Source organism: Pinus tabuliformis, chromosome 5_1, assembly GCF_031772625.1.
Source record: "Pinus tabuliformis cultivar Carrire ecotype Pingquan chromosome 5_1, CPIR1, whole genome shotgun sequence".
Taxonomy (NCBI): domain Eukaryota; kingdom Viridiplantae; phylum Streptophyta; class Pinopsida; order Pinales; family Pinaceae; genus Pinus; species Pinus tabuliformis.
The window spans coordinates 710,352,173-710,378,479 of record NC_142305.1 but is presented as its reverse complement, the minus strand read 5'-3'; the positions used below and the strand labels follow the sequence as shown (position 1 = coordinate 710,378,479).

General features: G+C 30.0%; 2 pseudogenes; both read left to right on the top strand.

Moving 5' to 3' along the window:
- The first annotated feature begins 741 nt into the window (after positions 1 to 741).
- Positions 742 to 1,740, top strand: LOC149166904 (uncharacterized; annotated as a pseudogene).
- Positions 1,741 to 5,610: 3,870 nt separating this feature from the next.
- LOC149166903 (uncharacterized) lies at positions 5,611 to 6,649 on the top strand (annotated as a pseudogene).
- Positions 6,650 to 26,307: the final 19,658 nt, after the last annotated feature.

Genomic DNA, 26,307 nt, shown 5'->3' with positions numbered 1-26,307 from the left:
TCAATTAACTACTAAGTTATAGTAAATTTTAAGAACTTCAAAACATATCAAATAAATAAATAAAATTTATGTAAATATTTATATTAAATAATTTATTACGCCCTTCTACATTTCCATGAAGATGTCAACATACTGAGAGACTTAATTGGTCTCAACACTTACCAGATCTAGAATTAAAATAGATTTAGACTAATTTTATTAGAATTTTAAAATATATTTATATAAATATTAAAATACACATATTACTAAAAGTTAATTTAATTAATTTTAAAACGTTAATTTGATCAATTTCTAATTAACTAAGAAATAAAAAAAGCGTTACACTTTCACAATGCATATACATATTGCAAAATTGATTTAACATAATTGTTGAGTTTAGTTAATTTCTTTTAAACTGAAAAGGTGAAAAAAATAACTTTTATAATATTTTTTTCCTTTTATATAAAATAAATTATATATCTTTAATGTACAAAGATTTTTTCTTTTTGTGTTTCTTTATAAATTTGGCTTTGAATGGTTGAATCCATCAGTGACAACAATATCGAGGCGACGAGCACTTTCCATACCTTTTTTGGTTGTGTTCATCTGCTTGGCTCTTTGCCATTGTTTGCTTATGTATGTCTTTCAACTATTTATGCCAATGGATCTGTACTTTGTAGATTTGGTGGAAAGGTTATGCTGACGGAAAGCAAGTGAAATGAAAGCAGGATGGATCATAAGGACATGATGTGATGTCTATCTTTGCTGGAGAGAGGAGGACTAAAACCTCAACTAGAGAAGGCATTGAAATTCCTAAGATGTGAATCTACAAATACCAAGTTTTGTTACTACAACTACAATGAAATGCCCAAAATGTGAATATACAAATACTAAGTTTTGATACTACAACTATAGTCTACCACAACCTCACTATTTCTGCAAGACATGTAGACACTACTGGACCAAAAGAGGAATTTTGAGGAGTCGAGCTTATTCATATTCATCGTTCCCTAAGTCATAGGGAAGATATATGAATATATTTCCCCATGTTATTTCCCAAATCAAATACTTATACCACCTTAACAATGAAATAAAAAAGAGAGATATGTATCACATTGCTAAAAACAAGTGTGATCAAATAATAACATCTCTCAATACAAATTATTTTCACTTCTAACCATTGTACCGTATTTTCATCCCGAAACTGAGACGACTCAACCAATTTAGGCCCGCACTTTGAGGAATATTCCTGTTGGTGGAAGTTGCAAAAAAAACAAGAGAATCAAGAGATCGCTCCTTGACCAATCTCTTAATGCTTGTGACAGTGTATTGACATCCATGACTACTCATGGGGAAGATCACAATAACAGTAACAATTTCTAAAGCTATTGCGCTTAGACAGTGATAACATTGAAGCCTGTCAAATTCGATGTACTATGGTCCTGATAATAATGATACTAATGATATAAATACACAAGATTTTCTGTTGAATTCAAGAGGTTGTCGGTGAGGGGTTTACTTTTACAAATTGTAGTAATTATGATATTTTGGGGCTAACATTTGGTGGTTGGCCTTCAGTAAATAATTATCTATCGCCCGTGTCCTCCGTGGCTAATGTTTGGGCAACTAACAACAAAGCTTCATCCAATATCATCTACTACCTTTCCAGCTCCAGGGTTTAATGATAAATCATTGAAATGGATTGATCATGAAGCAATATTGTGTCTCTCTGGTTCAAATTCTAATATGGAACCACACTAACAAATATGATGACCAAGACGGGTTCAAAATCTTGTTTCTTTCACTATGGACAGTGGATTAAGATTAAGATCAACAATGTGAGGGGTTGTACAAATCAAGATTCAGTTGAAAGTTAAAACAACGAGATCTAATGGTGGCAAACTTTCAATCATCTAACATTGAATCTGATAGTGCACGAGTACAAAGTAGCAGTGAGAAGTGGCAATGAGGGGAGTTCTTCCTAGAGGGAATGCCTTATGGCATAAATATACTAGAAGTTTTGGATGAACACTTCACCCATAGTGTTATTAATATGCAAGAAGTTTCAGGTGAGCACTTCACCCATCTTGTTCACCAGAAACATTCAACATATCAATAATAACACACAATTTAACAAAATTATTCATCTTTATTAAATTATTATTATTATTATTTTTAGATATTTAAAATTATTTTCTCATTTTATTAAAATTAATATATTTCAAAAAATATTAATATTCTGTTTTATATATAAAACATGGTTTCCATTGAAATTGTCTAAAAAAAATTATACCTAGATTCTCATAGAATTGACTTGCTTCGGCTGCTCCTTTACCATGTAATTTTGTTTTTTGATATTTTCAAATTATCATTAACCTGACTCTTGAAAATGTCTTTTTCTTTTATCACACACCCTTTCCCTAACATCTTACTACTCACCATTGCTACAACCACACATCTTACTACTCACCGCCATTGCTACAACCATGTAGGTTTCCATTTCTATTTTAGAGGACCCTTCCTCTCTAAGCTAGGCAGCTTCTCATTTTTAGTATGATACCTCCCACTAGACATTTTTAAAGGATGATGTGTATCCTTGACATCATCAATTTCCAAGCTCTCCACTCACATGATCAATGTTGATGGCCATTGCCATCGTGAACTTAAATATGATCAGCCACATGTCCTTCACTCACATGATCAAGGTTGATGGCCCTTACCAGCTTGACTTTACCTTGCATGGTTCATACGGATTGTACTGGAGAAATACTCTCGAAAGGCCATCCGCCATTAAAACTTCAAAAACAAAATCTGAACACGTGACACTCTTGATGAGAGATCTCTGGAGATTATTACTTTCTGGTTAAGATTATTGGGGGATTATTATGGTCTCGGTAAAATTATTATTATTTGAAATGTAATACATATATGACTCTAAAATTGAACTTAGGTTTGGGACAGATGTGATTTATATAAGTTTAATAATTTAATTTTTTTTTTTCAATTAAATTTTAAATAAAATTTATAAGAAGTATTATATAATTAGGTTATGTTTTACAGTTTTTGATTAGAATTTAGTGATTTTTTGGCTAATATTTAATTTGTTGTTTTTAATTAATTATATATATATCTATATATATATATAATATTTAAAAAAACTTTAAAATTATAAAAAATTTACAACTCAAATTTATGGTCTCAAAAAATTTCTACAAATTATACCTAGAAACCTTCCAAAACATAAAACAAATAAAAACAATACTTTATAAAATATGAAAAAAGGAAAAACAAAAATAACTCAGGGTTACCATTATTTGCCTCCATCCCTATCCATGGGAACCAGACACACGGACAACATCAACGGCACACCAACCCTGCTATATATCGGATCTCAATGTGGCCCATGTACACGTTGACCTAGGACATTTGCCTACACTATACCACATCCAATTCTTGAAAGGATGAAAATAATTGTTTAAGGATGTTTATCTGCGAGGAGGGCCCCATTGGCCTTGAGAATAAATGACTCTGAATTATATAACGACTACTCATCCCAGAAAACTAACATTTTTTTGTGGAGTCGTCTAACGAGGCGGAGGAATTGCCCGAATGGCCAAAAGTGGCCGGAATCTGGGAAAAAAAATTTCAAAAAATCTTGTAGAGAGAGTGTTTGAATCGTGTTTTTTATGGTGGAAATGGATTCAACACCATCAAAAACGTCTAGGACACCTAAAATTTTAAAGTTTAACAGCTATAACTTGGATTTACAAAAATCCTTGCCAGATTTTCTCTAAATATGACTAGAATTTCCATAACTTTCCAAGCAATTCCTCCAGCTAGTTAGACTATGGCTTTTTTTGCATTGATGAACCTGTTCATTGATTACCTCTGACAATGGCGCTCAATTATATAGCCAATAAGATGTTGGTATTTTAGTCATGCTTAACTACTTTTAGTTGTTTGCTATTTATAGTGTAAACCTCTTACATTTTGCATATATTAAGCCTCTTCTAAGAAAAGGGATGAATATGCTCTTCATGTAGCTTCATCATGCAATCCAAAATTGTTCAACAACAACACTACTCTAGACAACTGTATAGTGTGAAATGTGACATGCATTACTAAGAGGAATTGTTCAATAACAACACTACTCTAGACAATTGTATAATGTGAAATGTGACATGTATTACTAAGAGGAGAATTGAGATGTCATAGGATGTTGGGATCTTGTTGCAATGAGGCACATTTCCACTTATTAAGTATGCTTTTCATAAGGTCATACATAAGTTTGATTTGATAGCTAGCCCAACCTTATTATATATTACTTGATAATCTCTTGGACACAAATTCCTCTTGTACACACTAAATTGGCCATGAATCTTTAATGTCTTTTGAACTTAGTTCTCTTTTATTGACCATCTTATCTTTGGGTATATTAAGCACCTAGAAGATCAATAACACATTGAAACCCAAATCTCTTTATGCTTAAGAAATCCCAAATTTATATCATGGTGTGTTAATTAATGCTTGGTATTCTTTTCTTACACTAAAGTTTTTTTTAATTATTTTTTAATTTGATTTATAAGTTACACATAACATTCATATTATGGTGTTATATAACATATTCCACGTATCGCATTGTTAATCAATTTAATAATACTTTAATAATTCTAAAATTAATAATCTAAATTTAAGTAAAATATTTAATCTAAATTTTATGTAGAGAATTAATATATAGATATATATATATATATATATATATATATATATATATATATATATATATATATATATATATATATATATATATATATGGGGAAATGAATCAATATGGTTTTTAATGTAAATTGAAAAAAAAATTATACCTGTGTAAAATAAGTTAATAACCCATGAAGTTTGTGATTTGTCAATTACCAAAGACTTTATCCTCATTTTCAATTAACTACTAAGTTATAGTAAATTTTAAGAACTTCAAAACATATCAAATAAATAAATAAATTTTATGTAAATATTTATATTAAATAATTTATTATGCCCCTCTACATTTCCATGAAAATGTTATCATAATGAGAGACTTAATTGGTCTCAACACTTAGATCTAGAATTAAAATAGATTTAGACTAATTTTATTAGAATTTTAAAATATATTTATATAAATATTAAACCACAGATATTACTAAAAATTAATTTAATTAATTTTAAATCAATTTCTAATTAACTAAGAAATAAAAAAAAGCACTACACTTTCACAGTGCATATACATATTGTAAAATTGATTTAACATAATTGTTGAGTTTAGTTAATTTCTTTTAAACTGAAAAGGTGAAAAAAATAACTCTTATAATATTTTTTTTTCCTTTTATATAAAATAAATTATATATCTTTAATGTACAAAGACCTTTTTCTTTTTGTGTTTCTTTATAAATTTGGCTTTGAATGGTTGAATCCATTGGCGACAACAATATCGAGGTGAAGAGCACTTTCCATACCTTTTGTGGTTGTGTTCATTAGCTTGGCTCTTTGCCATTGTTTGCTTATGTATGTCTTTCAACTATTTATGCTAATGGATCTGTACTTTGTAGATTTGGTGGAAAGGTTATGATGACGGAAAGAAAGTGAAATGAAAGCAGGATGGATCATAAGGACATGATGTGATGTCCATTTTTACTGGAGAGAGGAGGACTAAAACCTCAACTAGAGAAGGCATTGAAATTCCTAAGATGTGAATCTACAAATACCAAGTTTTTTTACTCCAACTACAATGAAATGCCCAAAATGTGAATCTACAAATACCAAGTTTTGTCACTACAACTATAGTCTACCACAACCTCGCTATTTCTACAAGACATGCAGATGCTACTGGATCAAAAGAGGCATTTTGAGGAGTCGAGCTTTCATCTTCATCATTTCCTAAGTCCCAGAGAAATATATAAATATATTTCCCCGTGTTATTTCCCAAATCAAATACTTATACTGCCTTAACAATGAAATACAAAAGAGAGATATGTATCACATTGCTAAAAGTCAGTGTGATCAAATAATAACATCTCTCAATACAAATTCTTTTCACTTCTAACCATTGTACCGTATTTTCATCCCAAAACTAAGATGACCCAACCAATTTAGGCCCGCACTTTGAGGAATGTTCCTGTTGGTGGAAGTTGCAAAAAAAACAAGAGAATCAAGAGATCGCCCCCTGATCAATCTCTTAATGCTTGTGATAGTGCATTGACATCCATGACTACTCATGGGGAAGATCACAATAACAATAACAATTTCTGAAGCTGTTGCACTTAGACAGTGATAACATTGCAAGCCTATCAAATTCGATGTACTATGGTCTTGATAATAATGATACTAATGATATAAATACACAAAATTTTCTGTTGAATTCAAGAGGTTGTGGGTGATGGGTTTACCTTTACAAATTGTAGTAATTATGATATTTTGGGGCCAACATTTGGTGGTTGGCCTTCAGTAAATAATTATCTATTGCCCGTGTCCTCCATGGCTAATGTTTGGGCAACTAACAACAAAGCTTCATCCAATATCATCTACTACCTTTCCAGCTCCAGGGTTTAATGATAAATCATTGAAATGGGTTGATCATGAAGCAATATTGTGTTTCTCTGGTTCAAATTCTAATATGCAATCACACCAACAAATATGATGACCAAGATGGGTTCAAAATGTTGTTTCTTTCACTATGGACGGTGGATTAAGATTAAGATCAACAATGTGAGTGGTTGTACAAATCAAGATTCAGTTGACAGTTAAAACAACAAGATCTAATGGTAGAAACTTTTCAATCGTCTAACATTGAATTTGATAATGCACATGAGTACGAAGTGGCAGTGAGAAGTGACAATGAGGGGAGTTCTTCCTAGAGGGAATGCCTTACGACGTAAATATATTAGAAATTTTGGGTGAACACTTCACCCATCTTATTCACCAGAAACATTCAACATATCAATAATAACACACAATTTACCAAATTATTCATCTTTATTAAATTATTATTATTCTTAAATATTTAAAATTATTTTCTCATTTTATTAAAATTAATATATTTCAAAAATTATTAATATTCTATTTATATAAAACATGGTTTCCCATTACACCTAGATTCTTATAGAGTTAATTATGTTTTTTGATATTTTCAAATTATCATTAACCTCACTCTTGAAAATGTCTTTTTCTTTTATCACACACCCCTTTCCTAACATCTTACTACTCATTGCCATTGCTACAACCATGTAGGTTTCCATATCTATTTTAGAGGACCCTTCCTCTCTAAGCTAGGCACCTTCGCTTTTTTAGTGTGATACCTTCCACTAGACATTTTTAAAGGGTGATGTCTATCCTTGACGATCATCAATTTCCAAGCTCTCCACTCACATGATCAATGTTGATGGCCATTGCCATCTTGAACTTACGATCGGCCACATGTCCTCCGCTCACATGATCAAGGTTGATGGCCCTTGCCAGCTTGACTTTACCTTGCATGGTTCATACGGATTGTACTGGAGAAATACTCTCGAAACGCCATCCGCCATTAAAGCTTCAAAACAAAATCTGAACACATGGCACTCTTGATGAGAGATCTCTGGAGATTATTACTTTCTGGTTAAGATTATTGGGGGATTATTATGGTCTCGGTAAGATTATTATTATTTGAAATGTAATACATATATGACTCTAAAATTTAACTTTGGTTTTTTGTTTGGACAGATGTGATTTATATAAATTTAATAAATTTTTATTTTATATTATTTTTTAAATTAAATTTTAAATAAAATTTATAAAAAAAAATTATATATAAAATTTATAAAAAAAATTATATAATTAGATTATGTTTTAAAGTTTTTGATTAGAATTTTGTGAATTTTTTAACTAATATTTAATTTATATATATAGATAACATTTTAAAAAACCTTAAGATTTTAAAACTATAGAAAATTTTCGAAAATTTTCTCCTCTATTATAAACAAATTAAACTTAAAAACCTTCTACAACATAAAACAAATAAAATAATACTTTATAAAATATGAAAAAGAGGGAAAAACAAAAATAACTCAGGGTTACCATTATTTGCCTCCATCCCTATCAATGAGAACCAGACACACGGACAGCATGAACGACACACCAACCTCGCCACATATTGGATTTCAATGTGGCCCACGTACACGTTGGCCTAGGACATTTTCCTACACTATACCACATCTAATTCTTGAAAGGATGAAAATAACTGTTTACGGCTGTTTATCTGCGAGAAGGGCTCCATTGGCCTCGAGAATAAATGACTCTGAATTATATAACGACTGCTCGCCCCAGAAAACTGACATTTTATTGCACTGAGGAACCCGTTCATTGATTACCTCTGACAATGGCGCTCAATTATATAGCCAGTAAGATGTTGGTATTTTTGTCATGCTTAGCCACTTTTAGCTGTTTGTCTTGGGAAGCAGACCTTGTGTTAGGCCAATTTAATTGGCTTTTGCAATGTCATCCTCCAACTTCTTCAGCACCACAAACCCTAGTGATGGATATTGTCAGACATAATTTATAGAGCTCTGAAATTAGAAATCATTGATCAATTATGTGGCCCACAGATAGCGACTCGTCATTCATTCGTTTTTGCTAACATCGAGAATGTGTGGAGCAACTCTCTATTTAAGTTAAACGCCCATGTTGCTCTAAATTGTTATAAGGGAGCGGGGGGCTTTGTGGTTTATCAGTTCTGGATTGTTGTTGCACAGGCAGGTTCCATTTATAGCGCATAGCCACTCGGTAATTTTAGGAGAAAATTCTGTATGATGTGAAGCATTTAAAATTGTATTTGGATTCGAATATAAAACGTTAGTTTGGTTCAGGCTAGCAAAGATGTCATGTATTGATGAATCTTTTAGTGGATGTTTTCGCAGCTATTTTTATTTTGATGGTCAATTTAGGGAAGATTTCATAATAGGATGGATATTGTTTATTTTTTCAAGTCTATAATAGTAGGGTTATCTTCAAATCACAATTATGGATCACTATTTCTCCGAAACCCATTTCAAAATATTCTAGAAATTTCTTATTCATCTTTTAGAAATCGATATAAGTTCATTTCGAAATATTTTCGAAAAGTTTTTAGCTTTTAATGTGAAGTTAAGATATATATGTTGTGTTGTGTTTTTTTTATTTTTATTTTTAACGTATCTTTTGTCCTTTTTGATCGGGTGTTTTAATATTTTTGAAGGCTGATTTATTGCATATGTTTGGGCGATTACTATTTCCAACCTCATAGAAAAGTTATTACGCCTGACCTGTCCTCGATGGTCAGATATAACACATCCCAGTGATGACTAGAGATAAAAAGAAAAACGACGTGTTATATGAGGCTATCCGCAATAACTTTTTTATGGGTTTGAAAATAGGAATCGCCCATGTTCGTTTCATTACAAAGTACTCATATAACTTTTAATACAGATGACTTCAACAACTTCTTCAGCAGCTTGTGATTACCATTCCACGGCTGCTTCTCTCAAAAGTATGAATAACGGCACCATGCCGCCGCCGCCTTCCACAGAGATAAAAATTAGCTCAAGCAAGAGCGCAATTACACGTAGGTGTGTGTGCGCTCCTACAAGTCATTCGGGATCCTTTCGTTGTCGCCTTCATCGGTCCACGAATGCTTCTCTTGTCCAAATGCCAAAGGCTGCGCCCAAAACAGAACCGTTGCAATGAAAGCGACCCTCGCAAAATAGCTGTGCCATATAGTCATTTTCTTTAATGACAAAAAAAACACGTCTCAGCGTGGAATGTGTATTATGGTGCAGATAACATATTTGGGCCCAATCAAAAAAAAATAAATCTCTCTTTTTTTTTTAATAAAGGTTCAGAACTTCTTCAAAATGATGGTTACGCTTTGACCATGGTATCGGAAAGGCTCTTTCTGTATTGAGACCGTGCATTTTTACCGGTGCTTTGTATTTGTATGTTGCAAAGCTTAGACTTGTTTTTCTATGTTTCCAAATTTTTGTTATATTGGTTCCTCTTTACAAATATTTTATCAGCATTATAATTATATTGGTGTATTACTTTAATTTAGTGATGCAATTATTTCATAATTACACTCATAGAGGTGGTTTATATTGGAAATGAATGATTTTTGTTTATACATAGTCGAATAGCACAATATGAAAAGTTTGCCATTTTATAACTTTACTTCTCTCTTTAAGAAATAATTTGTGCAAAGTGGCTGTAAGTGTAATTTATTAAAAAGTTATTCATCAAAAATGAGATTGGCATTTTTTTATGTAGCCTCGGTTCATTTGGTGTGGTGATTGAAATTTAAGTTGGCTGATTAATAATAAGATTAAGTATGTTAGATTTAAGATTTTTGTGATCTATAATGTAGATAGAGATGTCTTTCTCATTAATCACATAATCAAAATTTAGTCTTTCAAACCAATTAATGTGATCGATTTTGATTAAAAAACATCTATCTACATTTAGATCACAAAAATCTTAGATCAAACATACTTAATCTTATTATTAATCCAACTTAAATTTCAATCACCATACCAAAAAAAATCTATCAAAATTAAGTATATTAAATTTTGTCATAGATACTGCATATATTTAAAAGAAATGTTTCAGTAAATGATTGACACACTTTTACACACTCTTCCACGCCATATAGCATTACCCTATGATCGCTGCCCATAGCATTATCTTAAGTTTTAGGGTTTATTACTTAAAGTTTTAATAAAATTAGATTTTATAAAACTTTAGGTATGATAACTTTATATTCTTATAATTTTAAGTTTTTACTGTCCAACCTTATTGAGTTTTATAATTTTCTGTTTTACGCACTCTTCCACGCCATATAGCATTACCCTATGATCACTGCCCATAGCATTATCTTAAGTTTTAGGGTTTATAACTTAAAGTTTTAATAAAATTAAAGTTTTAATAAAATTAGATTTTATGAAACTTTAGGTATGATAACTTTATATTCTTATAATTTTAAGTTTTTACTGTCCAACCTTATTGAGTTTTATAATTTTCTGTTTTAAGCTTTTATAACTTTATATTTTATAAAATGCAAGACTTTAAGTTCGGTAGTCCGCTGGATCCTTTCTGCATATATCTCTCCTTCCCAGAGTGGAGTCGTCCGACTCTAGATAAAATTATAAATATTACCATGAAATTCAATACGCTGGATCTTTAAACATTACACACTTTTTTGGGCATTAATTCCTTTGATTCAAAATACATTGCGTTAATTCCTTTGATTCAAAACACATTGATTTCCTTATTGCTTCATAAAGAGAAAAAGGTTCTGGCATTGATTTTCATTACATTAATTTCTTTGATGATGTGGATTTACGATTTAATTCTCGAAGACATAAATTTAGATCCATATATGACGCGCTGGTGAGGGCGGTAGGCTTTTGCACCCCCAGCCAGGATCGATTCCTGTCGGTGCCGCGCGCTGTTGCTGCGGTATTTGATTCAGTGATGACGTATGTGTTCTGATGTTGACGTATTCTGCTAGCTTCGGCGATATTGTATGATGAAATCTGCTCGCTTCAACGATATATGATATATTATGATTGTTCAGCGAGATTCGCACCCCCACTGAAATATATCCTGAAAACGTTTTGACGGTTTTTTTTACTGCGACAGCACACAATATTTCTTTATCTCTATATTTTCCATCGAGTACCTTGTCAGAATTATTGCCACGCTCTCATTTCAGAACGAAAGTTGAAATGGATGTGGAATTTTGGTTTGTTTTCCAACATCCATTTCTTATATATCACCGTATGCAATTATTAAACATTGAAAATATCCAAATTGTATATCACCTTATGAATTTATTAAACACTAAAAATATCTAAAGTTAAATTAAGATGAAAACGTTGGTTTAAAATTGTCTCAAGCGTTTTTTTAATTTAATAATAATAGTAGTTTTAAATTATTAACAACAATGAATTAATAAATTATTAGACATACCCTTTTATAATGTATTAATATAGAGTTAATAAAATTAAAAAAACTATTATAAAATTAAAAATTAAAAATGATTAGATATACCCTTTTAAACATAAATTAATGTATAAATAATGTATTAATATAAAGTTAATAAAATTAAAAATGCTATTATAAAGTTAAAAATATTAATGATGTTACATTAATAAAAAGATACATTTTTAATAATTTGAATATTATTAATTACATTAATAATATTAATATAATTTATTCAATTTAAATAATAATAATAATAATAATTAATATATATATATATATATATATATATTTTAAGTGTGGACTTTCTGTTATGTGTAATTGTTTAATTTTATATATAGATAGTTGAAATTTTATTGGTCTCACTCTCACTGAGTTTGTTGACCATGACAATCCTACCAAAACAAATGTGCTAGAAAATACATATAGAAGCCAACAATAAACTTTGAGGCCAAAGATGCCAAAAAACTAATAAATCAAGCAAAGTGCCAGTGATCATTATCAATTATCAGAATTAATAGAAGCTGGGTTATCTAGCCCTGTTCCTCAAGGAGGAGAAGGAGGGTAACTACGCTTGAAATATTGTTCCAAATGCGTAAGTTAGATTTCTAGTCTATCCAATTGCGCCATAATTTTTGTTTGCCCACGCCACACCACAACCACGCGTTCCCTTAAGTGACATTGGAAATATTGAAGCAGAGTGAGAGCTACTGCAAAGGCTTTGTGATCCTTGCGATAGTTCCACTTAACTTCTTCAAGTTGTGCTTTCGAGGAATGTTTCCCTTTGGTCGAGGAAGCACGGGAGGGTCCACCAACTTTTTGTGAAAGCCAGTGGGAAGCACCACGACCATGAGCACACACAGTCCCCCTTTTCAATGTAATAATAATAATATTTCATTTGTCAATGTGTTTCGAACCAACCAATGTGGTTCATTGTCAGGACAAGTTGAAGAATTAGATCTAGGTTGCATGTTAAATAGTTAGAGCAGAACAACGACTATATTGAACAGGTAGGCGAGACAAGCTAACGACTATATTTGACTAGGAAACGGCTAGTTGAATTGGACCAAAGGATAGGAGAGCATAACTATATTTAATTAAAAATTAAAATTAAATATAAAACTAAATAAAAATAAGTTAAAGTTACAGATTTAAATAATTATTAAATCAATAGTAAATTAGTCATACTATTATTAAATTAAAAGGGGTTTAAATTAAATAGTTAATGGGACATATGAATTTACATTAAATATACATAAAAGGTATATAATTAACTATTTCATATTTATTTTAATTTTAATTATATATATATATATATATATATATATATATATATATATATATATATATATATATATATAATTTGTACGTTAGTTCTATGTTTAATTATAGAGGTTAATAAAAATTAAAATCCTATTTGTTAGAATTGTTATATTTGTTAGATTGATCTTATTAATAAAGTTATTAAAATAAACTAATTTAAGTCTTATATAATAAGAATAATTCTTTTATATTTAAATTTATTTATTTGTTTATTTATTTTTTAATATAAGTTAATAAGTCAAAAAACATATTATCATTTTAATTTAATCCTAAATGTAGATTGGATTTCAATATTAAAATAATTATTTTTCTTTTTTATAATTAAGTTAAAATTTAGTATATAACTAATTGCTTAAACTAAATTTAAATAAAAAATTGCTATTTAAATATCTTATATTGTATAAACTAACCCACCAAAGAGGATCAAAGAACCATGGCAAAAGAGAGTAGGTTAAAGGATAACAAAGGGAAACTAACTTATATGAAAACTAGAACAAGCTATAAAAAGAGGGAGGGAGGAAGGGAAGAACATGACTAGGAGGCGAGGGTTGGGACCCAACAACTAGTGATCTTCTAGCCGTCCTCTCTATTGAGATTGCTCGGCCTTTTTTCAATCTCAAGGGCTTCCCTAAATTTTCGGTGATGGAACTGCAAAACTCTAGCAATAACATTGGCCTCCTTGATACAAACATGATGTTTGGTTTTCTCTGCATGCTCTACTAGTGTAGAAGACTTGGTTCTCCTATGTTTAAGGTCAGCTGTGTGCTCACTAATCCTTTGATTAATGGAGCATCCAGTCTCACCAATATAGGGGGTCCCACAGGAACAAGGAATAATATAGACACCCTTCATGTCCTTAGGGTCGATAGGATCCTTCACTGATCAGAGGGACTTACGAATGGTGTTAAGGGGTCTAAAGGTCGAGGGAACATTATGTTTCTTAAGAATCCTCGCAATCTTATCAGTGGTCCCTTGCACAAACGGTAGATGGACCCCTGGGACCCGTTCTTTAGGTTCTCTTTTAGTTAACAAATTTTTGGCAGCTTTGAGGAAAGCCTTCTGACCCAAGTATCTACTATAACCATTTTCAACAAAGACATTAAGGAGATGGGATTTCTCTTTCTCAAAGCTCTTTTCATCAAAGATCCTTAGGGCACGAGTAGCGAGGGTGTTGAGAATGCCCAACTTCTAAGCCGGGAAATGGTGGGAACTGGCATGAAGATACTGCTCTGTATGTGTTTTCTTTCGAAACACTTGGTGGGAGAGGGAACCGTCACTATTCTTTGAAATAAGAATACCAAGGACATATATATATATATATATATATATATATATATAGATATAATAAAAATTAAAATAAATATGAAATAGTTAATTATATACCTTTTATGTATATTTAATGTAAATTCATATGTCCCATTAACTATTTAATTTAAACCCCTTTTAATTTAATAATAGTATAACTAACTTACTATTGATTTAATAATTATTTAAATCTGTAACTTTAACTTATTTTTATTTAGTTTTATATTTAATTTTAATTTTTAATTAAATATAGTTATGCTCTCCTATCCCTTGGTCCAGTCCAACTAGTCGTTTCCTAGTCAAATATAGCCATTAGCTGGTCTAGCCTACCTGTTCAATATAGTCGTTTCCTGGTCAAATATAGCCGTTGGATGTTCTGCTCTGACTATTTAACATGCAACCTAGATCTGATTCTTCAACTTGTCCTGATGATGAACCACACTGGTTGGTTCGAAACACGTCGACAAATGAAATATCATGTGATTTATGCTGAAAAATTTCTCATAAACTTGATATGGATCACAGAAGCCTCAATTCAATAATAATAATATTATTATTAATATTAAAATTACTATTAATATTAAGGTCATAGAAAATAATAATACTAATACTAATAATAATAATAATAATAACAATAGGATTAATATTAAAACTAATAAAGTTAAAAAAATTATTATAGACTTAAAAATATTGATGATGTGACATTAATAAAGTGGATACATTATTAATATTTTTAATAAATTATTTATAATTTTAACATTATTAAAATTATTCACACATTAATATAATATTAATAAAATTACTAAAACATTTAATAACATTAATAAGAGTTTAATATAACATTAATAATATATTAATCTACACATTTATAAAGTTTTAACTATAAATTAATTTATACATTAACACATGTTAACTATGGTTGACTATTTTTGACATGGTCAACTATAGTCAACATGAGCACCATATTCAACAAAATCAACTTGACTAACAAGGTGAACCATACTTACCTCGGGAATCATGGTCTATTGATAAGTGACCTATAGTGAACCATAGCGAACTCTATTGAATGATAGTGGATGACCATGGTTGACCATGGAGGCTTATGATGGATGGCTAAGGTTAACAATTTTTAAACTATGGTCAACCATTTTCAACCATAGTTCAATCTATTTAGCATGGTTGGCATTTTTCAGCCATGGACAGTTGTGTTCAACCACATACAACATAGGTCAACCATGGTCACACATGGTTATATTTACTCAACCATAGTCACCATAATCAACTTTTAAAAATCATGGTTACCCATGCTCAACGTTAATAAAAGTTTAATATTAATCCTAAGATTTATAATATTAACCCTAGACTTTATAATCCTAGGTTTTATATTATTAATTATAGGATTTATAATCTTGGGGTTTAGAATATTAATCCTAGGGTTTAATATTAATCATAGGCTTTCTAATATTAATCATAGGGTTTATAATATTAATCCTAGGGTTTATAATCCAAGGGTTTGTAATATTAATCCTAGGGTTTATAATATTAATCTTGGGGTTTATAATCCTAGGATTTAATATCTGAAAATTAGGGTTTAATATATTAACCTTAGGGTTTATAATTTCAATTTTAGGGTTTATAATCATCAGGTTTATGATTCTTGGATCTCTAAGTTTTTCTCAGGGCTCACATTACTTCGATCACCAATTAAGTTACTTCCTTGGGACCTACGGTTTATAATATCAATATAAGGGTTTAATATTAATCCTAGGGTTTATAATTTTAATCCTAGGTTTTATAAATATAATCCTAAGTTTTAATATATTAATCTTAGGGCTTATAATATTAATCCTAGGATTTATAATCCCAGGGTTAAATATAATGAACTTAGTGTTTATAATCTTAAGGTTTGTAATAATAATCTTACAATTTATTATATTGAGTTTTAAAATGTTAGAATTTTGTAATAGGATTTAATATTATGACATTGGAATAGTACACAAATCTATCCAACGTTGCATTGCAACAAAAATGGTCTGTATGTGACATGAGTCTGGTAATCACTATAACAATGTTACGATACATTACAATTTATTCAATGTTACATTGTGATATTGCAAAATTGGGTTTTAATATTAGGGTTTTTAATATTGAGTTTATAATATTAGGGTTTATAGTATTATACTCAGGGTTTATTATTTTGAGTTTTATAATGTTAGGGTTTAATACTATGATGATGGAATGATACAAAAATCTATCCACATTAATGACCCATTAATAATATATTAATCTACACATTAATATAACATTAATGGTACATTAATGATATATTATCCTACACATTTATAAAGTTTTAACATAGGCATCATAGTCCACAATGATCAACATGAATACCATGGTGAACCATAAAACACAAGCTTGAGGTTTTAGGGAATTATTTTTTTGAAAGTTTATCCACTATTTTTCGTGATTTAATTAGGGTTTTAAAATTTAATTTAAAATCAAAAAATAAATGGTATATATAATAATTTAATTTAATTTAAAAAATATTTAATTTATAATTAATTTATCAATATAATACTACTTATTTAATATATAATAATATAATAATATTTAATTATAACATTAATTTCATATCATAACACTAACACACACACACACACACACACACACACACACACACACACACACACACACACCTACACAGATAACATTATTAACACACTAACGTAAAATTAATAGAATTAATAAAATATCTAAATAACATTAATAACAATTTAATATAACATTAATGACACATTAATACTATATCAATTGACATATTTGTAATTTTTTAACTATAAATTAATCGATACATTAACACATGTTAACTATTGCTAACTATTGTTGACATGGTCAACTATAGTCAACATGGACATCAGAAATATTCAACATGGTTACCATGGTGAACCATAATTACCATGGGAATCATGGTTTATAATCCTAGGGTTAAAGATATTAAACTTAGGGTTTATAATCTTAGGGTTTATAATAATAATCTTACGGTTTATTATATTGGGTTTTATAATGTTAGGGTTTTGTAATAGGGTTTAATATTATGACATTCAAATGCTACAAAAATCTATCCAACATCACATTGCAACAAACATTGTCTCAACGTGATAATCAATTTGACAATCATTATCACAATGTTACATTACATTGCAATTTATTTAATGTCATATTACGAATTTACAAAATTGGGGTTTAATATTACATTTTATAGTATTAGGATTTATAATATTAGAAAACTAAAATGAATGATAGTGGATGGCCATGGTTGACCATGGAGGCTTATAACAGATGACTAGGGTTAACAATAGTCAAATTATGGTCAACCATTATCAACCATATGATGGGTCCCAAAATTGTATAATTTATTACGCCCATCTGTTTGTTTCTAGACACAAGAAATATGTATTTGACCCTCCTTCTTGCACATTATGGAGTTAATTCAAATATTAATGTGTCTTTAGGAATTCAATTTCCCCTTGCTTATTATGTGCCTAATATTATTATTTTTTGTAGAATATTGAGAGAATATTGAGTGAACTCTAAAAGATATATAGAATGAGAGAATCTAGGGACTTGTTCCCTACCAATAAATGAATGGAATATTATGAAGTTATTGAGCATATTTTGGAGCTCCATTGATTGAGAAAATGTAGGGATGTGTTCCCCACCAAAAGAGGATCTCAAGCTTGGCTGGATTACAAAGGATCTGCCTCCTTGGAATTTGAATTCAATGACGGAATTAGATCCATAATTTTAGGGAATTGGAGGGAAACAATCCCCCTCTTCAAGGAGGTTGCCCCTCAAGTCTTTTTGTATAAATAAAGGGACATATCATCCCAATAAAAGTTCGAATTAGTGGAGAATAGATTTTGAGGAGTATTAGGCTTCTTTGCCTAGTATTTTGTTATGTATTATTTTGATAGTGAATGAAACCTATCTTATTTTCAGTATGATCCATCTTTAGAGGGTTGAGTTCTCTTGGGTTAGGGCCCAACCTAGAGGTTGTAGCCTCTCTCCATTATGTATTTTATTCATGCATATTATCTCTTGTATCTAGCTAGCAATATTTCCTTTCCTTTCTAGTAGAATTTGTTTATGAGAAAGTTGCTTGTGCAGGTCTGTTAATCACCTCTCTTGTGGGAAGTGTGGTTGTAGATATTGTGTTGGAAAGAAAATAGTTTAGTTAATTTCTTGTTGTAATAGTTAGATCTTGAATTAGTTTCCTTTTTCATCTTTGTTTTCTGCAATTAAATCATTTTTTTGGTAGTCTTTTCAAGCATCAAAAGAACAATATATCTTGTGTGCAGGTTAAGGTATGGGTTTGCAGGGCTGATCATCATAATTTACACTTTTCATTCCATCACCAACACTTTTCTTATTTTTCCAACAACCTCTTCAAGAAAATTGTTTACAAATATCACTTTTTAGATTTGTTAGAGGCCACAATGTGCATCTTTCCTTGTGCAAGATGGGTTCTTGAGCAACACTAGTCTTGACAAGGGCTTCATAAACCCTTCCCCTACCTTATCCCACAATCTATTTCCTTCAGAACACCTTCTAAGCCCACATATTTCTCTTCAATTTTATGCTATAGAAAAACAAGACAATCGTGTAACACTCCATCTTGATCTTATAACACTATTAAAAAAGCCTCCAAATGCATTCTGATTTTCCCCACAACACTCCTAACCACCCCTAGGCACTCCATAATGATAATAAGACCATAAAAAATGAATAAAATGGATTCATAGACCTAGTAGGAACTTTTCTTTGGTTAATAAAGTAGATAGACAATCATTCCCAACAATCTTGTAGCAAAACAATAGTAATTTTCTGCTATTTTTTAGCACATTTTAATGATATACTTTTGAGTTGATTCTACTTGGATTGAGTTGTAAAAAAATCCTAATTAGTAAAAAAAAATTACTCCATATCATTTGCACTTGATCAGGTTAGACATTTGGTAGGTTAACTAGCTCACTAGTTCTAGAATTTCTCGTTTTTGGAGTAGTATTTTTTTGCCATTTTTTAGCACATGTTAATAGGGGTATTTTCAAGTAATTCCACTTGTATTGGAGTCTTAAGATCTCCTAATTAATAAAAAAAATTACTCCAACTCATTTTCATTTGATTTTCTTTGGAATTTGGAAATCTAACTCGAGAGAGAGACATCGTGTAACAATTCTATAGCAATTTTCTTTTGAGATCTTCGTTGACTAAATTCACTCCAAATTCATGGTAGAAGTATATTTATAGCCTATGAATGCTCTGAGACCACTTTGGTTGAGATGAGTCTTGGTTTAGTCACCAGTTAGCTCTTACATCGCTTGCTTCTTGAATGCTGATTTCTGTAATTTGTCTAGATTTCCTTTCCACAATTTACTTTATGTAAAGTGGGGTTTCCATCTTGCAAGAGTAATATAGGGCTTTTCCTTTCTTGTAAAAAAGAATAGATTTCCTTTAATTTCATTTCCTTTCTATCAATATATATTATATTTTATTAGTTTTTATTAAGCTTTACATTTTCGTAAATAGAATATATTTCCTTTCCTTTCTAGGAAAAGTAGAATACGTGTGTTTATTGTTATTGGTGGCTTACCTAGATCTTTGCTCATTTGAAGTGGTTTCAATGCCTTCTTTAACTTGCATCAAAGGGATTCAGACTAGGAAGAGGAAGGTGTCTATTGCACATACAATGCCAACCCCTCTTAAGTTTGTACGAACCTCAGGTTGATAATTTAAGTTGATAGCCTCACAAATTACAACATTCTTGTTGCAATAATGGGGATCATCACCATAGTTGACTTTATTTAGCATTCACCTTCATCAACTATGGATAGTCATGTTCAATCATAGGCAACGTAGGTCAACCTTGGTGAAGCATGATTATATTTGGTCAACCATAGTCACGAGAATCAAGTTTTAAAAACCATGGTAACCCATGCTCAATGTTAACAAATGTTTAATATTAATCCTAGGGTTTATAATCTTAGGTTTATATTAATCATAAGGTTTATAATCCTAGGGTTTTGAATATTATTCCAAGATTTTTTTTATTAATCATAGGTTTTATAATATTAATCCTATGGTTGTAATCCTAGGTTTTATAATATTAATCATAGGGTTTAATATTAATATTAAGATTTATAATATTAATCCTAGGGTTTGTAGTATTAATCTTAGGATTTAATATATTAAACATAGGGTTTAATTTATTAATATTAGTGTTTATAATTTCAATCTTAGGGTTTAATTTATTAATCTTAGGGTTTATTATATTGGGTTTATAATTTATAATAGTGGGGTTTAATATTAGGGTTTATAATATTAATCTTAAGGTTTATTATATTGGGTTTTATAATGTTAGGGTTTTATATTAGGGTTTAATACTGTGACATTGGAATGGTACACAAATTTGTCCACATAGTGGACACATTAATAATATATTAATATACACATTAATATAACATTAATGACATATTAAGAATATATCAGTCTACACATTTATAAAGTTTTAACATGGGCATCATAGCCAACAATATTCAATAAGGCTACCATGGTGAACCATAGAATGCAAGCTTGCATTTTTAGGGAAGTATTTTTTTGAAAGTTTATCCACTTTTTTTCCTGATTTAATTAGGGTTTTAAATTTTAATTTAGTTAATTTTAATGTAATAATTTGTAAATAAATGTTATATATAATAATTTAATTTAACTAAAAAGATAATTTATTAATAATTAATTTATCAATATAATATTACTTACGTAATACATAATTAATATATTAATATATTAATATTTAATTATGAAATAAATATCATTCATACATTTACATTATTATTAGTACATTAACATAAAATTAATAAAATATTTACATAACATTAATAAGAGTTTAATATAACATTAATGACATATTAGTATTAGATTAATCTATATATTTGTAAAGTATTAATTATAAATTAATCAATACATTAACACATGTTAACTATGTTTGAATATTGCTGATATGGTCGATTATATTCAACATGGACATCACAGTCAACAATATTCAACATGACTACCATGGTGAACCATACTTACCTCGGGAACCATGGTTTAAAATCCTAGGGTTAAACATATTAAACTTAAGGTTTATAATCTTAAAGTTTATAATAGTAGTCTTACGAATTATTATATTAAGTTTTATATTGTTATGGTTTTGTATTAGGGTTTAATATTATGAAATTAAAATGGTACAAAAATCTATCCAACATTGCATTGCGACAAACGTTGTCTCAATGCGACAATCATTGTCACAATGTTATGTTACATTGCAATTTATTTAGCGTTGCATTGTGACATTACAAAATTGGGGTTTAATATTAGGGCTTATAATATTAGGGTTTATAATATTAGCTAACTATATTGAATGATAGTGGATGGATATGGTTGATCATATAGGCTTATAGTATGCCCTAGGGATAATAATAGTCAAACTATGGTCAACCATTGTCAACCATAGTTAACTCTATTTAGTATGGTTGACCTTTGTCAACTATGGACAATCATTTTTAACCATATGAAACATAGGCCAAACATGGTCAAATATTTTTATATTTGGTCAACCATAGTCACTATAATTAGCTTTTAAAAGACATGGTAACTCGTGCTAAATGTTAATACAAATTTAATATTAATCCTAGTGTTTATAATCCTATGTTTTATAATATTAGTCACAGGGTTTGTTGTAGCTATTTCATCTTTGTGTTCTTTGAAAAAAAATTCAAAAATGAAAAAGATATTGCAAGAAAAGAAAAAGAATATATATATATATATATATATATATATATATATATATATATATATATATATATATATATAAAATAATAAGAGAGAAAAGAAGGAAAAGAAGAAGTATGAGATGTGGGATTCTTTCAATCAATATTTTGTAAGGATTTTATATTATATTTTTGCTGTAAGCCTAATTTTGTAGGCTTAAAGTCAATTGTCGAAATATATATGTATTTAAAAAGGTGTTCCATCCCACATATACAAAAAGTGGTAGAAAGGATTAAAAGGTGTGTAAGTTTCTAAGCGCATCACCACAATTTCAAATCAAACTTCGATAAGAGAAAATCTCGATGGCACAAAGCAAACAAAGGTTATGGTGAGCAGTGCCCCCAAGGGTGGTAAGCAGATTCAATGGACCCTACTAACAACAACAAGTGAGCGCGAGAAGGAAAGCTAGTTTATCCATCCTCATCACCCCTCCATGTCACCCTCATTCCATCCACAACACCTCGCTATCCCCACGTCATCTGGAACCTCATGTTTTCCATACTTTTCATCCGTATTGTCATCACTCTCATTTTTCTTTCTTTATCATAAGAAAAACCCCATTTTCCCATTATATATATACATATATATATATACATACATATAGATATATATATATATATACATACATATATATATATATATATACATACATATCTATATATATATATATATATATATATATATATATATATATATATATATATATATATATATATATATATATATATATATATATATTGTTTGGTTGTTTTCCTCCCGTTTCTAGTTCATAATTGCAACAAATTTGTCCCAAAGAATCCATGTAATAATACCACCTAGTTTCCTCCATTTTACATTAAATAACATAATTTAAAATTGCCAAGATTTTGTTTTTATCCATATCAACCACTCATATACCTCTAATGGATATGGAAAGGGATATATTTGATTCTGTTTGTCATCTAAATCTCATGGAAATTCGTCAAAACTTGTTGGTTAATCAAATTGAGTCAGAAGTCTTCTTATGAGTAGTAAAATCTGGTCTTTGCACTGCTATCATTCCCCATACATACCCTTTCCCTGCATCTATCAGTTAGCTTACCTATTAATTATATATATATATATATATATATATATATATATATATATATATATATATATATAGATATATATAGATATATTTATTATTTGGTTGTTTTCCTCCCGTTTCTAGTTCATAATTGCAACAAATTTGTCCCAAAGAATCCATGTAATAATACCACGTAGTTTCCTCCATTTTACATTAAATAACATAATTTAAAATTGCCAAGATTTTGTTTTTATCCATATCAACCACTCATATACCTCTAATGGATATGAAAAGGGATATCTTTGATTTTGTTTTCCCTCTAAATCTCATGGAAATTTGCCAAAACTTGTTGGTTAATCAAATTGAGTAAGAAGTATTCTTATGAGTAGTAAAATTTGGTCTTTGCACTGCTATCATTCCCCATATATACCTTTTCCCTGCATCTATCAGTTGGCTTACCTCATCTTTATACCCTCAATGAAATTATGTCATGAATTCAATGGGTGAAAACATTTTACAAGGCTCTTCTTTGTTAATTTGTCAAGCTTTAGACTTCTTAGAGTCTGGTAGTTATATGGAGTTCACTGATGATTCCCTTTTATTTGTATATCAAAGCCTTTCCATAGAAGAAAAAATAGGTTGTTTGGTCTAATTTTACCTTCAAATTATATGATTTCTCTAGAGGCTACTGAGTTTCTTATAACTTCCTTTTCTAAGAATATCAAGCCAATCCTATCTTTCATTATGGGTGTACTGTAAAAACATGATACAAGAGTGATCAATTGCCAAGATTTAGGTTTCTTTCATTTGTTGATGCAACCAGACATCATATTGGATATCGTAGCCTATTGAGAACATGTTATTAATCTTCATTTACAGAAATTTAGAATCATTTGTTGTTTTCGATACCCCTCCCCACGTGTTTACTTATTCCTCTACCAACATGTAGATCAATTTATAGGGTTGGAATTAAATATTGTGGATCCTCATAAGCAGAAGCAAATTGCCATCAACTAGACTGATATAGTTAGGAAGAAAGAAAATAATGAAGTGTTTTAATTTTATATGTCATATTTTATGTCAGTAGTATACATAATCATAAACAACCTTCTTTCCCAAAAATTCTTCCAGAGGCTCAATATTTGTTGCAGTTAAGAAAAGACCTTAAGATTGGTGACATGTATATATTTGATGATAATTTTGAGATAAGATTGTATGGGGGGGAAATCTCACCATATAAATGCCATACATTTGAACCAATTAGGATTTTTTCTCTAGAATTCATCAAGCGGAGCTTGAATGTAGATCAAATCTACATTGTTCCATCTATAAAGGGGTTTTTGTTCAAGGTTCCTAGAACAATAGGCCTATTCATTGTAAATAACACACAACTTGCAGAAGATATTGAGAGAATGATGCAAGAATTGAATTTTGAGCAAGGGGAAGATGCAATTATGATCCACACGAAATAATTTCAAAAAAAAGAGAAAAAATATAATGTGCTCCATATACTCATGAAGCTAGGCCAGAAATAGAAAATATGGAAAATTATGGTATATAGGAGTCATAACATGATTTGAATGTGGAAACCCCTCTCCCTAGAGAAAAAAGATTAAAAATAAATGCTAAATAAACCATGGAAATTAATGTGGAAAGTTCTCAATCTAGCAAGAAAAGTAAAAATTGAGGGAGGAGAGACATAAGTTTCATAGCTAATGGAGAAGCCTTCAAGTGATATTGGATTCCAGATGCAACTGGGAGGTATAAGGTGTGAACCCTCATCTCCAATTCCTAATGAGGAGGAGTTGTCTTCCCTAAATAATTTGAAAGAAAAATTTCAACAAATTGAAGAGAAAAATGTTAAGGTTGAAAGAAATGTCATGACACAATTAGAAGCCCAACCAATCTATAGCTATCAAACCAGGCTCCTCTCAACCATGGATCTTGACAGGAACCAATTGAAGTTATATTTCTCTCATCTAGTGTCCCAATCCATTTATTTTGGTGTATATTTCAAGATTGTAAATCTACCTATCAATACTAAAGATATTCCACTACTAGACAAAATAAATATGCATGACAAATAGGGGAATTGATTTATTGTGACCCTTGTGAGACTTCTTTGGAAGAAAAAAAAAGTAGTTGTTCTTGTGGGAAAGGCGATAGATCAACTCAATATTGAAAAATAAAATTCTAGAGCTCTTCATACACAAAATGAGGAATTCAAGAAATCAATTATCAATCTAGGGGTAAATCCAAAAGATAGGGAAGCCATCCAAGCTCTGATTAAAGATGTATAAACTAAAGTGAAAATTTTAAGAAAAAAATAAAAATTCCTGCAGTAGAACATGTGCAGACACCAAAATTAGCTCAGGTGGAAAAGGAGAAAGAGATATTGACCAAAGAATTATTAGACATAAATCAAGAAGTTGTAGCCCTCAAACAAGATAATACTGAACTGCTGCAAAGAATAGAAAAACATGTTTGCATAGTAGTGGTATTAGTTGATTCAGAGGACCCAACTAACAAGTTAACCAAGGTCATGATAATTGAAAATATCAGAAGATGAGTTGAAAAAGCTGCAGAAGGATCTGGATGACAACAAGGAACAACTGAAACATAAGGAGAGGCAATTAAATATGGCAAGGGAGAATGCAAATCAATATAATGCTAAATATAAGTCAACATGTGATGAGGTAAAGGCGTTGAAAGAGGCTTGAGGGAAATATGTCTTTAATTCAAGCAAGGGGAATTATATAGGATGA